Source organism: Peromyscus leucopus, chromosome 9 (genome assembly GCF_004664715.2).
Source record: "Peromyscus leucopus breed LL Stock chromosome 9, UCI_PerLeu_2.1, whole genome shotgun sequence".
NCBI lineage: Eukaryota > Metazoa > Chordata > Mammalia > Rodentia > Cricetidae > Peromyscus > Peromyscus leucopus.
This window is the reverse complement of record NC_051070.1, coordinates 13,528,775-13,546,542: the sequence shown is the minus strand read 5'-3', so window position 1 is coordinate 13,546,542 and position 17,768 is coordinate 13,528,775.

Here is a 17,768-nt window from a genome sequence, read left to right as displayed (position 1 = left end):
AGCAGTGCAGAGGGGTATGGCACACATTTTTATTGCTATTTCCTCAAATTGGAACATTTTCCCTTGTATGTAGGTGATGACCTAATATCCATAAATGAACCTTATAAGGCTTCAAAAGCAAACAAGTCTCAAAACAAACACTCAGGTGGTTCATGAAACTTACAGGATTTCATGGCCTCTCTCTAAGACTATATAAATAGCAATAATTGCTGGGAAGAAGCTAGCTACTTGCAAATTATTGTCAACCCAAAGAGAACATTGAAGTACTGTTGATTATAAAGGGAGAGTTTTTTGTTTCATTTACATTTTTAATTACCATTTTTATCTTGTTACAGTTCATAACAATTGATTGTTTCTAAATACCTTGGGTTTGCTTTTCTCTTTCTTATTTGGTTTCCTGAAGAAATGTTGTCTGCAGGTATATGGTCATCTGAATTGAGACAATTTCATTTTCTTTTTTCTATTTTTAATAAAATTGCTTATAAATATTAATTTTGGTCTGGACAATATTTTTCCATATCTCACATTTTATGTGATTGCTGTTTGCACTCATTATAAAACTTAAGGAGTTTGAGATTGATTATTAATTGCAGTGTATGGGTTCAGTTATGCTATTGGTTTAATTTTAAGTGATTAATAGAATTCCATCCAATTATTCTTAGCAAGATTTTATTAAAATATTTTATTTGCACGTTTTATATAACCTCTTTAGTATTTGATTTATGCCTTAGATAATGAGATCTAGCTAATCAGTAATATGAATAATGTGATTATATAATTTAAGTGATTATTATTTAAAATCAGAGAATCCTTTTGTTTCTATGCTATGGGAAAAAGTATCTAAGCTAAAGAAAATTTATAATGACAGAGAATAATATAATTTTTTATTTATAATCATTTATAATTGATATTTTATATTTTTCTTCTTAATATTAATTTTATGAAAGTAAAGCATTTTAAAACTTCAAATAGTTATGCTATAATAAGTTTATTAATAATTAACAAATATTCCTTTATTGAAATAGCAGTGGTCTAACATTTATAACAATAATTGAACAAACAATTTTATTAACAACTATTATCTCTGAGATAAATATTTAATTAGATTTTCACATTTTCCTATGTGTTAATGTTTTTTAACTTCATATACATAAGTCATACCCCAAAATGACTGTATATTATTTTACTTAAAATATCTATAAATCTCTTGAATCATTTTGTTAGCATTCTTTTTAATTTAAAAAGAACAATTGTATATATTTATAGACTGGAATATCATGCATTGAATCCTCCCTTCAACATGATAGTCAAGGGACACCCAAGCAGCTCCAAAGGGAATGTCAGCTAGTGCTGAAGTATTCCACACTTCTGATACAGGGACTGGAGCATCTCACTGAGAAATTATCCAGCTGTATATTAACATTTTAGGGATAATCACTCACAGTAAGTAATTTAAAAGTAGGTATTTGGAAAATGCCAAATCTTAGCTTATTGTAATCTATGAATTTAATTGAAGATTCCATATGCTAACTTATATAAAAGAATTCTAGTCATAATATATGTGATTTCTTTTCAAAACTCACATTAATAACCTATCCAAAGTTCTAAAAGCGTTTAGTCTCTAATGTGATGTGTGTCTTTCCTTTCGTAAATTCTGTGACAGATTACTTTAAATTTAATTATTTTATTTTCTTTAAATCCCCTTCTGCTGTATATGATACTAGTCAGTTTGCGGATTCTGTAACATACTACTATACCTAGGCAACTACACATCAAAATATCACCTATCAGTCTTGTACAGGTGGAGAGGAACAAACTGACCATCTGGGCTGGGTCTTAGATGTGGGAGGCTTTCCCCTGGCAGTTAAGTGCTGACTCAGAGCATGTGCTCTATCAGGCTAGAGACTCATCTTGTATCCTCATTTATTTCTATCACCTCTTCCCAATCCTCACTCCAATTACAGTCACACTAGCACCTTGAACTAAACCATACAAATGGAAGAGGTATGGTTCAGCCTGTAAAGTGTACTGAAAATTCTAGGACCTAGATAAGTAAAATTAAATTTATACTTAATTATTCATTATTACTTGTTTTATAATATCCCCTTTCTTCAAGGTTACTTTCATGTAAAACTACAATATGAGTTCATAAGATGATTAATATTATTTGGGATATGAATTTACAATATGATTTCTTAATGTTTGAATCTTTTGAAAATTTAATTGCATTTTCTAAGCATTGTAAAAAGTAAACATGAACCTTAGTGCCAAAGAAGTAGCAGTTTAGTGGAAAAGAGGATGTGAGAGCTTCAGAATTCAATCACCAGAAAGCACAAAAATGGTCTCCAATAGTCTATATAAAGAAAATTAAGGGCTGGAGAGATGATTCAGAGGTTAAGAACACTGGCTGCTCTTCCAGAGGTCCTGAGTTCAATTCCCAGCAACTACATGGTGGCTCACAACCATCTGTAATGAGATCTGGCTTACTCTTCTGGCCTGCAGGGATACATGCAAACAGAACACTGTATGCGTAATAAATAAATCTTTAAAAAAAAGAAAATTAATTCATTTTAGCATTTACTTATATATATTCTATAATTTTACTACTTTAATTTTATATTAAGTACCTTCACTTGATGCAAATGGTATTGATAATCACAAAGCAAGTGATTAAAAGAATATATACAATAAAAATTTTAATTTTACTTTGAATTTATTAGATTATAACAAGTTGAATCATTTTATAGGCAAGATATCATAAGTAAATAATCTAATAAATATATAAAATACAGTAATTAATATTTATAATAACAATATTAGGACTCTGACACTCTTAACAAGTTACTGTAAGTTCACATGATAAGAAATATGTGAGATATGTTTTAGAGAAAATATATTTTTATAAAAGCTTATGTCATTAATGAGTGCTTATACTATCTCACCGAGCAAATTTCTATTAGCTGAATAGCCCCATTTATGTTAAAATTATGAGTATATGAAGTATATACACATATACTTCAGCAATATTTAGTGGTATTGTATATTGCTACCTATACATGTAATATACAGTTTTTATCATAATATACAGATGGAATATTAATAAATATGAATAAATTATATTTAGGAGAAAAACTAGTGAAATCTAACTGCATAATTATTTAAAAAAACATATCAGATCTTAGAAAATCCTAGAAACTTTTTACTTGTATATTATACTTCACATCAAAAAAATCATTCTCTTTACACCTACAAATAATTAGAGAATGGCTGGAATAATAGTGATCCAGTCTTCACAGGAAGAGAAAGATAAATAAAGTTATTTAAAACTATCACAGACTGAAATCATAGCACAGTCAAGTAGACTGAATTCTGTGGAAAATTGGATGCCACTCTGCAGATTTGAAATGAAGGTATTGCATCAAATGGGCCAAATATGAACAGAAGGGATGCAGGGCAGAAAATAAGCAGGTAAGAAGATTGGAGGTAAAAATCTAACATGACACCGCAGATGGAATGTGAGCTATTGCAGGACCTGTGGGAACATGTGAACTAAATGACAGAAAGGCTTCCACTGGGCTCCCTAGACTTCTTCCCTGTAAAAGAACTCCTAAAGCTAGTAGGGAAGTGAGTAAGAGAGATGCTTGCTGACAAAAGACAAGTAGACATTTTCTGGAGCTTTCCGATGCATCTAAGAGATTTATACACATTGTTCAAAACTAAAATAATTTCAGCTGGAAAAATAAGTTGGTTGTATGATAATGGAACCTCACCATGCCTATAGTCAGTCCCATCCTCCAAATATTTTGCTAATCAACATAAATATACAGTTAAAAGCAGATGGGGAAAATATTCAGTTCAACACATATTTATGAAAAAAAATAAAGTCAGAAATAAGTCTGACTTAGAACTATAAAATAGAGATTGTTTTATGAACACAGCAGAAAAGGAAAGCATAAGAAATAAGTACATACCCAAACACATGCACAAGCACATGTACACAGACACAAACGCACATACACAGATACACACTAACAAACATACACACAGACAGACATACAGAAACAAACATGCAGACACACACGCACATGCACCCAGAGACACACACACATACACAAGACAACAAATACACAAAGGACATATAGAAGCACACAAAAATACACCTATGCAAACACTCACACGTACACAGACAAACACAATCACACATATATGCACACCAAGACACACACAAGCAAATATACACACAGATACACTCACACAAATACAAGCATACACACAGAGATACACAGACACAAATACATGTTCATACACACACACACACACACACACATTTTTCATCACACACACACACACACACACATTTTTCATAGCGACATGATTAAGATACCAGAGAGAATACTTTTCCAAAGATAACATGGGGCAGAATAAATGCAATGAATTTTCTTAAGTTCTTGTAGTGTTTTCTATTCGGCACTTTTAAGCCACTAGTTTTGCAGTGGAGGAAGAAGAACCTGCAAAATAGACCTCAACCTGAAACTTCACCATGAGCCCTGATATTACAGACTTAATGAGGTATGTGTTCAAAGTATGTATTTGGTATTTAATTTCAAATGTGGCTCAAATTATTTAAATTTATATGGATGGGAAATCATCCTGTTTCCAGGCACTATTTTTCAAGATCCTATTGTTACCTATGAAGAATCCTCAGGGTACCACTGCATAATCTAGGCCACTGAATCTTTATTCTCATCACACACAGATTTGTCATGGGGAACACCACCAGACCCAAAGTAGAAGACTGTAAAAGTTTTAATCTCCATAGATTCTTGTCAGTTTTCTCATCACCTCCAAGGTCATAATTATTCTGAAAATTGAGAGCTATATTGTCCAAGGAATTCATAGAGATCACATAGTGTAGTCACTTTAATACTGAAAGGTTTAACTTCTTATAAAATTAGAAACTCTCACAAAGACTAAAACCAACAGAAAGATGTATTCTGGCTAAGTTAATAAAATTGCCCTACAGCTATGATCTGTAAGATGATCTGATGGGAATTAAATATGTCACTTTATACTCCTGTAGAACTTGCATCTTCTAAATTTTTAAAGTTAAAACAAAACCTTGTTTAAAACTTTACATTTGAATGTCAGTGTAAGACATTTTCAATCTTTAATACAGGTTGCAGAAATTCAGGTTTCTGCATACAATCACACCCTCTAAATATAATAAATTTAAGCTAATTTATTATTAGAATTACAATCCTATCTGACCCTGGAATCAATAAACTGCAATAGGTTTTACATTAAAACATCACCAGTCTATATACGATGGCACTCATTTATTAATTTCCTCAGTAAAAATAGAAGAATTATTTTTAATTAATTAATTATTTATTTATTTTTATATCCCAACTGAAGTTTTTCCTCTCCTCTCCTCTCAGTCCTTCTCCCACCTCCTGTCTGCCTTTCCTTTACCCATCCACTCCTCCCTCATTTCTATTCAGAGGAGGTCAGGCCACCCAGTTATATCAACAAAACATGATATATCAAGTTGTAGTAAGATTAAGCACCTCACCTTTTATGAAGGCTGAGCATGACAGCCCAGTGCAAAAGATAGGGTCTCAAAAGCCAGCTAAAGAGTCAGAGACAGTCTCTGCTCCCACTGTTAGGAGTCCCACAGGAAGATCAAGCTACATGACTGTTAGAAATAGCAGAGGAAATAGGTCAGTCCTATGCAGTCTTCCTGGTTGTCAGTTTAGTCTCTGTGACCTCCTATGCACCCAGGTTAGTTGATTCTGTAGGTTTTCTTGTGATGTCACAGGAGATGGCCAGTTCCGGCTACATATCCCCTTTTGCTAGGAGTCCTAGCAGATTCCTGGGAGTTTCCCTTGCATCAGATTTTACCTAACCCTGACATGACCCCATTTCCAGTTGGGACTTAACAGTACTCTCCCCTTACTTCATCCCCACCTGATCCCCCATGTTCCCATTCCCAACAACTCCAGGAAATCTCTTCTGTTTCCTCTTCCCATGGAGATCCAATTGTCATCTTTGAGCCCTCCTTGTTACCTAGCCTCCCTGGGTCTGTGTATTTTAGCATGGTTATCCTTTACCCGTAATATCCACTTATAATTGAGTACATACATACTTTGTTTTTCTTTCTGGGTCTGAGTTACTTCACTCAGGATGATTCTTTTTCTAGTTCCATCTATTTGTCTTTGAATTTATGGTGTCATTGCTTTTGACAACTGAGTAATACTCCATTGTGTAAATGTACATTTTCTTTATCCATTCTTCAGTTGTAGGCTATCTAGTTTGTTTCCATGTTCTTGTTATTATGAATAAAGCTTCACTGAACATAGTTGAACAAGTGTCCTTGTGATATGGTTGAGCATCCTTTGGGTATATACCCAAGAGTGATGTAGTTGGGTCTTGAGATAGATAGATTCCCAAGTTCCAGAGAAACTGCCATATTGATTTCCTACTTACAAACGACAATTTTGCAGTACCACCAGTAATGAAGGAGTGTTCCCTTTGCTCCACATCCTCTCCAGCATGAGCTGTCACTGGTGTTTTTAATCTTAGCCTTTCTGATGGTTATAAGATAGACTCTCAGAGTTGTTTTGAATTGTATTTCCCTGAGGGCTAAGGATGTTGTATATGTCTTTAAGTGTTTCTCAGCCATTGGAGATTCTTCTGTTGAGAATTCTCTGTTTAGATCAGTACCTCATTTTTTTAAGGATTATGTTTTAATGTCTAGTTTCTTTTTTAGATATTTTAAAACTCAGCCCTCTGTCAGATGTGGTGATGGTAAAGATCTTTTCCCATTTTGTAGGCTGCCATTTTGTTCTATTAATGGTGTCCTTCACCATGCACAAGCTTTTCAGTTTTATGAGGTCCCATTTATTAATTGTTGATTTTAGTGTCTGTACTATTGGTATTCTATGCAGGAAGTTGTCTCCAGTTACAATGCATTCGAGAATATTCCCTAGGTTGAGTGTGTCTAGATTTATGTTGAGGTCTTTGATCCACTTAGACTTGAGACTTGAGTTTTGTGTAAGGTGATAGATATGGATCTGTTTGCATTCTTCTACTTGCTGACATCAAGTTAGACCAGCACCATTTGTTAAAGATTCTTTCTTTTCCCCTAATGAACACTGATGCAAAAGTACTCAATAAAATACTCACAAACTAAATCCAAGAAAACATCAAACAGATCATCTACCATGATCAAGTAGACTTCATCCCAGAGATTCAAAGATGGTTCAATATATGAAAAATTGTTAATGTAATTCACCATATAAACAAACTAAAAAAATACAAAAAACACATGGTAATTCATTAAATGCTGAAAAAGCCATTGACAAAATCAAACACTACTTCATGGTAAAAGATGTGGAATAATCAGGGATACAAGTAACATTCCTAAACACAATAAAGACAATTTACAGAAAGAAAATACCCAACACTGAATTAAATAGAGAGAAGCTTAAAGCAATTCCACTAAAATCAGAGCAAAGACAAGGCTGTCCACTCTCTCCATATCTATTCAATATAGCACTCCAAGTAGCTAGAGCAATAAGAGCACTATATGAGATCAAGGATTAAGAGTAAAAATGGCCGTCTTATCAAAAACAATCTACATATTCAATGCAATCTCCATTCAAATCCCAAATCAATTCTTTACAGAAATTGAAGGAACAATGCTCAACTTAATATATAAAAACAAAAAGCTGAAGATAGGTAAAAACATCCTGTACCATAAAAGAAGTTCCATTGGTATTATCATTCCTAATGTCAAGCTCTACTGCAGGACAGTAATAAGAACTACATGGTTTTGGCATAAAAACAGACAGGTGGATCAATGGAATCAAATCTAAGACCTAGACATTAGTCCACACAGCTATGGACATCTGGTTTTTGAAAAAGAAGCCAAAATTTTGCAGTGCTGATCATAGACTTGGAACAGCTGTATCTACTGGCACTGGGTGCACTCAAGTTGAGACTTCATTTTTTATTATTTTTATTTTACAATACTATTCAGTTCTACATAATAGCCACAGATTCCCTTGTTCTCTCTCTTCCTGCCCTCCTCCCCTTCCCCCCAGGCCACACCCCCATTCCCACCTCCTCCAGATCAAGGTCTTCCCCAAGGACTGGGATCGACCTGATAGACCCAGTCCAGGCAGGTCCAGTCCCCTCCTCCCAGATTGAGCCAAGTGTCCCTGCATAAGTCCCAGGTTTCAAACAGCTAACAACTGCAATGAGCCCAGGACCTGGTACCACTGCCTAGATGCCTCCCAAACAGATCAAGCCAATCAACTGTATCACCTATTCAGAGGGCCTAATCCAGTTGGGGGCCTCTCAGCCTTTGGTTCATAGTTCATGTGTTTCCATTCATTTGGTTATTGGTCCCTGTGCTTTATCCAACCTTGGTTTCAACAATTCTTGCTCATATAAACCCTCCTCTTTCTCGCTAATTAGACTCCCAGTGCTCCACCCGGGGCCTAGCCATGGATGTCTGCATCCAGATTCCTCAGTCCTTGGATGGGGTTTCTGGCCCAATTATTAGGGTATTTGGCCATCCCATCACCAGAGTAGGTCAGTCCCGGCTGTCTCTTGACCATTGCCAGCAGTCTTTTGTGGGGGTATCTCTGTGGATTGCTGTGGGCCTCTTTAGCTCTTTGTTTCTTCCTTTTCTCATGTGGTCTTCATTTACCATGGTCTCCTATTCCTTGTTCTCCCTCTCTGTTCTTGATCCAGCTGGGATTTTCCGCTCTCTTTCCCTCGACCCTCGCCCTTCATTGCTCCTACTCATGTCCAGGCTGTTCATGTAGATCTCATCTATTTCTCCGTGTCTTTTTTGGGGTCCAGTTTTCCAGGTAGCCTCCCTGGTGATGTGAGTAGCAGTCCAGTCATCCTTGTTCCACATCTAGTATCCTCCTATGAGTGAGTACATACCATATTTGTCTTTCTGAGTCTGGGTTACCTCACTCAGGATGATTTTTTTCTAGATCAATCCATTTGCCTGCAAACCTCATGATGTCATTGTTTTCCTCTGCTGAGTAGTATTCCATTGTGTATATGTGCCACAATTTATTTATCCATTCTTCAGTTGAAGGGCATCTAGGTTTTTTCCAGGTTTTGGCTATTACAAACAATGCTGATATGAACATAGCTGAGCAAGTGCTCTTGTGGTATGATTGAGCATTTCTTGGGTATATGCCCAGGAGTGGTATAGCTGGATCTTGGGGGAGATTAATTCCCAATTTTCTAAGAAAGCTCCATATTGATTTCCAAAGTGGTTGTACAAGCTTGCATTCCCACCAGCAGTGGAGGAGAGTTCCCCGAGTTCCACATCCTCTCCAACATAAACTGTCTTCAGTGTTTTTGATCTTAGCCATTCTGACAGGCATAAGGTGGTATCTCAGAGTTGTTTTGATTTGCATTTCCCTGATGATTAGGGATGTTGAGCAATTCCTTAAATGACTTTCAGCCATTTGAGTTTCCTCTATTGTTAATTCTGTTTAGTTTTAAAGCCCATTTCTCAATTGGACTGTTGGTCATTTTGATGTCTAATTTCTTGAGTTCCTTATATATTCTGGATATCAGTCCTCTGTCACACGTGGGGTTGGTGAAGATCTTTTCCCATTCTGTAGGCTGTCGCTTTGCCTTGTTGACCATATCCTTTGCTCTACAAAAGCTATAATTTTTGACAAAGAAGCCAAAAGGGTACAATGGAAAAAGAAAGCATCTTCAACAAATGGTGCTGGCATAACTGGATATCAACGTGTAGAAGGCTGCAAATAGATCCATATCTGTAACCGTGCACAAAACTTAAGTCCAAGTGGATCAAGGACCTCAACATAAATCCAGCTACTCTGAACCTGCTAGAAGAGAAAGTAGGAAAGAGTCTTGAACGCATTGGCATAGGAGATCACTTCCTAAATATAATACCAGTAGCACAGACACTGAGAGAAACAATCAATCAATGGGACCTCTTGAAACTGAGACTTCCTTTTGGGTATGCAGAAGAAAAATTCTCACAGATTCCTGTAACTTTCTGCTGAAACAGTGGCAACTTACACATTATGGGAGACATAGGATCTAGATTTATATTCAGGCTGGATAAATCAGTTTCTACTACAAAGCTTCAAACCTAAAGTCGGACAACCTTAGGTAACCTCTGTCAGACAAACAAAATGAGAAGAATTGAACATGAAAAAAGATCTTTGCAAGGATGAAGAAAGTTTGTGATAGTGGTAAAATTATACCTTGCCAGGAAATTAATCAGTATGCATTTTATGCATTTAGGAACTGTCAAAGAACTATATTTATTTATTAAAATCATTTTAGCTCTTGTTTTATCCTCTAATTGTCAAAATACAATGATAATGAAGTGAAAATCCTTATACTTTTGTTCATGAAGTATTCTCCTTAAGTTAATGAGATGATATTTAACCCACAAGATTATCAACAACAATTATATTATTTGAAAGCAATTATTATGATTGCTACATTTTAGAAATGTAAAATTCAATAAAGAATGAAATTTCTAAGTTCATACTTTTTATTATCTTGCATATTTTATATTATTATTGTGTCTTTCTAAAACTGGGATAACGTCTACATCCTTTCTGGACTTTGAACTCTAAGGATGAAAAACATTTGAAATACCTTTCATAACAAAATAGATGTTAAATTTGAGAAAAATTTAAAAAATGCTAAGGCCTTTCCTACTATGTACATTTCCCAGTCATAATATAATATGTTTAATCTTAAATACTCTGATGTGAAAATATAGTTATCTAAGTTATTCAAATGAAGGATTTTCATTAGCTACTAATTCTTAAATGCATTATTTAAAAAGTGTTATTTTAAAAAAAGAAACCAGATACCTTGCCCCAAAGAAACCTTATGCAAATAAGAATTGTATTGTCTGACTTAGACAAAGCAATAAGAAGAGAGTGACTGTTTAAGAAACATAATGCAATAATTTAACTTTATCACCAAGTGAATGTTTCTGTCTACAGAGCTAGGATATCAAGGTAACATCACTGATGATGTTATTTTGTGTAGTTGACTAAGCTGTGTAAAATCATTTTATGTGATAGGATTTTTATACTGGTATTATATTAAATAACTTAAATATTTTTGTGTGATAAAAAAGGAATCATTTTTATGATGTAATATTTCTCAAACTCATTTTATACTGATTGGTGAATATTCTGACCTATTTAACTTGACTTTTTAAAAGATCAAGAAACAAGCTCTGATTTTTATCCCCAAATAATTGCTCAAATAACTTCTCCTTTTAACACAATTCTGAAAAGTAAATATAATTCCTGTTAGGTAATTATCATGAATATTCATAGAAACATGCATAAGAATAACAATTTTATATCTTCCAATATATTAATTGAGTTTTCCATGTAGTGTACTATTATGATTTTGTTTTATAAACAGTGGTAATTTTCACTAATTATTTAAATGCTGCTAAATTAAACTTACTTAAAAGGATCAATTAAGCCTTTAAATGTCCTCATTCTAGTGATTCAAGTAGTCAAACAGGTTGTATTTGTAAATTTAACATTTTTTGTTTTTTTTGACAGGGTGTCTCCGCGTAGTTTTGGTGCCTTTCCTGGATCTCGCTCTGCGGACCAGGCTGGCCTTGAAATCACAGATCCACCTGGCTCTGCCTCCCAAGTGCTGGGATTAAAGGTGTGTGCCACCACTGCCTGGCCAAATTTAACATTTTTAATTCAAGATCTTATTTACTTCCTTCTTTCTTCCTTCCATTCTTTCTTCCCTTCCCCCTTACTTCTTCCCTCCCGTCCTTACTTCCTTTCCTTATTCCCTGCCTCCCTTCCTCTCTCCCTTACTCCATTCCCTCTTCCTTCCTTCTGTTCTTCTCTCCTTCCTCTTTTGTAAGGCTTTCATGTAACCCAGGATGTTTTTTAACTTAATATGGACTAGAAGAGTTGAGGATAACCTTGAAACTCCTGAACTTTCTGTCCAGACCTTCCATGTTGGGATTACAAGAGTATGCATTCAATCCTGGCCAATGATTGGATTTTGTTTTTCACTCAGTGACTCAAAAAGAACAAAGCAATGTCCATGGAGGGAAATGAACATTATCATGTTGTGATTTGTCTTATTTAACAAAAGCAAAATTCTGAACATCTTACCTTTCACAATAAGGTTTATTCTAGCACTTTGTCTTTTCTTGTCAACTGATTCCTTAGATGTTACCTTCTACCAAAAGAAAGTATAAATTCTATCTCCCCATATATTGCATTAGAAAAGAATGATGGGCATTCTATTATTAAGAAATGTATTATTGAAACAAACCATTTATCAATGAACATTTTATTGAAAGTATCTAAGATATGATTAACTTGAGCCAATCAACAGGAATGCATTGTGTTGTCACTGGGGATACTGAGACACACCTATTCAGGATCCATTGATTCTTGATGGTCTCAAGACACTAGGTTAGATATAAAGACTTATTTATTGAGTAAGTTGGTGTCTACTTATTTCAAATTTACAATATCTTTAATTCTGCCAAAATTTCACCATTTTCTTCCTTCTAAACTTCTGCTGACCACCCAGGCCTATGTGAAACCTTGTGATTACACATCTCACAGACCTCACAGCTATGAAAATTCATAACTTCTCAGAGGCATTGATACCCTCTCGAGGTGGGAGGGCATTGGAAAAAGACTGTGCTAAAAAGAGATTTTAACCCAGCTGAGAGAAACTGTGAGCAGATGTTCATATTTCAATGAGGAAGGAATCAGCACCTTTTACTGTTGTTTATGAATTATGACTGTGTTCTGATATTTCAACATTGCCTCCATTTGCTCATTAATTCAATATTGAAAGTGAGTTTTATTAGGAATAGCATTGCAATTTTAATAATTTTACTTTGCAATTATGAACTGTATCAGAAGAGAAGAATACGTGTGAGTGTTTGTGTGTATTTGCAAGCCCACTGTTGATTCAAAAGTCTCCTTACAGAAGTCCAGAACAATGATTTTTAAGTGGTTTCAAAAGTTACTTTTAAAGAATGTAGTTTAACCATTGCATATCATATTTATGCATTATTACTTTTCCATACTTGTAAAATAACTAGGAAATGCTGCTTTAGTTATTATTACTATTTAGATATTGTTAGTAGTAATGATTCATATTTACTTGAGTTGAACATTTTTAATATAAATAACATACAAACTTAACTGATTTACTAACTCTTGAAAACTTGGTATACAACATAATATCTAGTCAATTTAATTATTATTTTCAAAGGTGGAATAATCAAAAGAAGAAAGGAGTGGGGATGTCTCTGACACTTTTGTCTGTTATTGCAACCTTTTTCCTCCTACTGGGTCACCTCATCCAGCCCTAATATGAGGGTTTGTGCCTATTCTTAACTGAATCTTGTTATTCCATTTGCCATTGACATCCTTGGGAGGCTTGCTCTTTTCTGAAGGGAATCTGAAGAGCAGTGGATCTGATGGGGTTGGGAGAGGGAGACTGTAGGAGTAGAGGGAGAGGAAGCTACTGTCAGTGTAAGAAAAGAATAAATAAAGTGAAAAAAAGAAAAAAAGGAAAAGTTATAAAAGGTATTTTATTCATAAAACTAAATTCCACCATAAAGAGTAAATTTTACAATCTCAATGAAAAGAGATAAGTTTATGATTCTCGTGTTGATCATCTGTAATATGTGAATAGACAAAGCATATACTTCACATGCTGGACATGAGTCTCAGTGTGCTTCTCAGTGTGGAAGCCCATAAAGGTTTCCTGGTGAGATGTGAGTTTTCTTTACCCAGCAGGGCTGCATTTAGATGATTGCTTGACTAACTGCATGGTTACTAGATGATTGGAAGGGTCTACACTGGGCTGAGCTAGGGAGAGGTATTTTGCTCCACCCCTTGGCATTCTTGTGTGTGTGTGTGTGTCTCTGTGTGTTCATTTTATTTTTTTATTTTTATTTTTTGGTTTTTCAAAACAGGGTTTCTCTGTGTAGCTTTGCTCCTTTTCCTGGAACTCACTTAGTAGTCCAGGCTGGCCTGGAACTCAAAGAGATCCGCCTGGCTCTGCCTCCTGAGTGCTGGGATTAAAGGCGTGCGCCACCACCGGTGGTGGCGTTTAAAAAAATACTTTTAGCCGGGCAGTGGTGGTGCACGCCTTTAATCCCAGCACTCGGGAGGCAGAGCCAGGTGGATCTCTGTGAGTTCGAGGCCAGCCTGGGCTACCAAGTGAGTTCCAGGAAAGGCGCAAAGCTACACAGTGAAACCCTGTCTCGAAAAACCAAAAAAAAAAAAAAAAAAAAAAAAATACTTTTGTTTCCTTTTATTTTATTTTACAATACCATTCAGTTCTACATATCAGTCATAGATTCCCTTGTTCTCCCCCCTCCTGTCCCCCTCCCCTTCCCCCATCACTCAGGGCAAAGCCTCCCCCGAGGACTGAGATCGACCTGAGATACCACCTTACGCCTGTCAGAATGGCTAAGATCAAAAACACTGAAGACACTTTATGCTGGAGAGGATGTGGAACTTGGGGAACTCTCCTCCACTGCTAGTGGGAATGCAAGCTTGTACAACCACTTTGGAAATCAATATGGTGCTTTCTTAGAAAATTGGGAATCAATCTCCCCCAAGATCCAGCTATACCACTCTTGGGCTTATACTCAAGAAATGCTCAATCATACCACAAGAGCACTTGCTCAGCTATGTTTATATCAGCATTGTTTGTAATACCCTTGGCATTCTTTTAAATAGCCCTTTAGAAGAGACAGAAGGGGCTAGTGGATGATCCATGCCCTCCTGAGGCTATCCTGTGTTTCTGTTTCTCTCCTCTCTATCCTCCTGTCTAATCTCTCTCTCTTTTTGTTTTGTTTGGGTTTTTGTTTGTTTGTTGAGACAGGGTTTCTCTGTGCAACTTTGTGCCTGTCCTTGATCTCACTTTGTAGACTAGGCTCACCTTGAACTCACAGAGATCAGCCTGGTGTGCCTCCCGAGTACTAGGATTAAAGGCGTGCACCACCATGGCCCCGTCTATCTAATATCTCTTATCCCTCATACCTCAAGAGTATCCTGTCATAAAATGTGGGAGCGGGTTGCCCAGCTGGGCTCCCATACCTCAGCATGCTAGAACTTCATGCACACTCCTTTTTTTTGTCTTTTCTAAGTCCCTGGCATCCCTGCTGCCTCTGATCAAAACCCAAGTCATTTAAATCAGGGGTCTCATACTTTACTTTTCATAGATAAGATAGTTTTAGTGACTTTTCTCCTTGAAGTGATGAAATCTCTTTAAGGAAGGACAGGTTTATATTCATGTGTTGGCTCACAGTTTGAGGATGCAGTCCATCAAGGTGAGGAAGAGGAAAGTACAGCGGGGGCATGTGAAGCAGCTGGTAACACTGTGTCCACAGTCAGGAGGCTGGGAGCTCTGGAAGCCCTGCTTATTACACTTCTTTTATGCAGTGATAGATCCCAGTCTATGCAGTAAAGGCCCATCTTGCCATGTCCACTGAGCTAATCTAGAAAAGCCCTTGTCATACACGCCCAGAGGTTTCCATCCATAGTTATCCTAAGCATCATCAAGTTTGAATCGGGAAATTTTTAGAATTACAATACTTTCTTGTAGTAGGTTTTCTGTGTGTTTGTTTTATTTTACCAATCAGGTTCCTGCTGAGAAATACAGGCTGTCCTCATCCTCTTGACTGCAGCTGTGAGAGGACTAAACATCTACAAATGGAGCTTTTGAGGAGGACATTAGCTCTACACTACAGCTTCTGTGGGCAACTAAGAAGATAACTTAGTAAGATCCATTGCTTGAGGTTGTATACTGTGGCCTGTCGAAAGATAAGAGAAAACAAGTTGCTCAAATACTTTTAATATATTGTTTATTATTTTAAAAGTAATGAAATTAATATTTTAACATAAAAATCAGTACTCAGAAATATCTGATTTATAAGATACTAGAGCATTCTTGTTTAAACACCAACATGGTATTCATTGTTAATTTTTTTCCAAATAAAAAAATCTATGAAGAAATCAAATTGGATCTTTTTGTTGGTTTTTTTTTGGGGGGTTATATTTTAATTATATTTGTTTCTTCCTTCCCTCCCTCTGAATCCTCCCCTATATCTTTTTTCACTCTCCTTCAAATTCTTGGCCTCTTTTTTATCAATTGTTATTGCATGCAAATACATTTTACATACCCATATGTATTCCCAAATATAACCCGTTGAGGCCCTATGATGTTACTAGTATACATGTTTTCAAAGTTGACCATTTGACACTGGACAACCAATGCTCTTCCTTAGGGAGTGTCACCTCTCTTGCTCCCAGCTTTGCTTAGTTACCTGTAGTTCTTAATACATTGAGTCCTCATGGACTTTCCCCATGCAGTTTGGCATGGTCATGGATGTCCTCCTTGTTGAGCACTTAAATGAGTGATCGTATTGGTGCTAGTGAAATCGTAGTCATTGGAAGAGAATCTACAACCACCAGTTTTGTAAACCGGTATAATCCCTAACAAAGATCTATAAATATTTATCCCTATACTCACAGAGGAATGTAGCTTTCACTCCTAGTCCAAGAAACTTTCCTCTGCAGAAGATGGAGTTTACTACAAAAGACCACACCCCATCAATGAGCTGAGTGGTAGAGCCCAGTTCCAACAGGACATCTACAAAAACACTCCCATACGTAAAGCTTAGGGAACGTTGCTGAAGAGGGAGAAGGAAGATTGTGAGTGCCAGAGGAACAAGGACTTTCCTGTGAGATTATGCCTCCTAGTAACACCTGAAGCTACACCTGTAAAATCTCATTAGCAAATTGCATCCTAACTTTAACATCCTAACTTAACAGATAAACATTATGCAAAATTTAATTTTTTTCTGTTCTAAATTTTTCTTGTAATTTTTTAATAAGGTGCAATTTTCTTTTCTACTTCATGATTTTCATAAACAGTATTAGGTTTAAGCACAGTGTTTTCAAGCAAAATTTATTACTTTAATTCCCCAGCCCTTTTTATTCTTCAGCAATGAACCTCCCTTGTACCTTTATACCTACATCCTCCCATAAATTCCTTTCCAGTTTCATGTATCCTGTGATTTTTTTTTTTAATTAATCAGACACTGGATACTCCCTTGCCAGTTTGAATGGTCTTCTTTTACCTTTGTGATTGTTCTGCTTTCAATTATTCTATTATATTTATTTGCAGGATATTGATAATAACACTGTGTATTGATGAAATTACATAAGATTACAAAACATAAACCAGGCATTAGTTGTAAGTATTGAGTCAATCATCCATTTTTTCATTTAAACATGATAATAAATTGCTCTTACTGAATTTGACAAATATCACTATGCTCATTTTTCTGCGAGTTCAGTACAAGAAATTACTTCTAAAAGACAAAATCTTTAAATTTTAAAATCACTTCTCTTTTTATTAGGCTGGACTTTAGTAACTAAAAACATGGCTTCATTATTTTTGAAACCTACCTATGGATATTTTCTGCCTATTTCTGAGGATAATTTTCCATTGGATCTTGAAATTCCTACTCATACTTAACTAAATAACAAATGAAGAGACGTTCAAAATGAACTCATGAGAATGTTTTTTAAAAAGATGTATAGAAATCTCTCTAGTGTTTTGGTCTTAAGGTATTTCCACTCCTTTTTCCAAGACATTCCCTGAGACTTGCACTGAGGGGCAATGTTACAGACATATCCACTGGGCTGAGC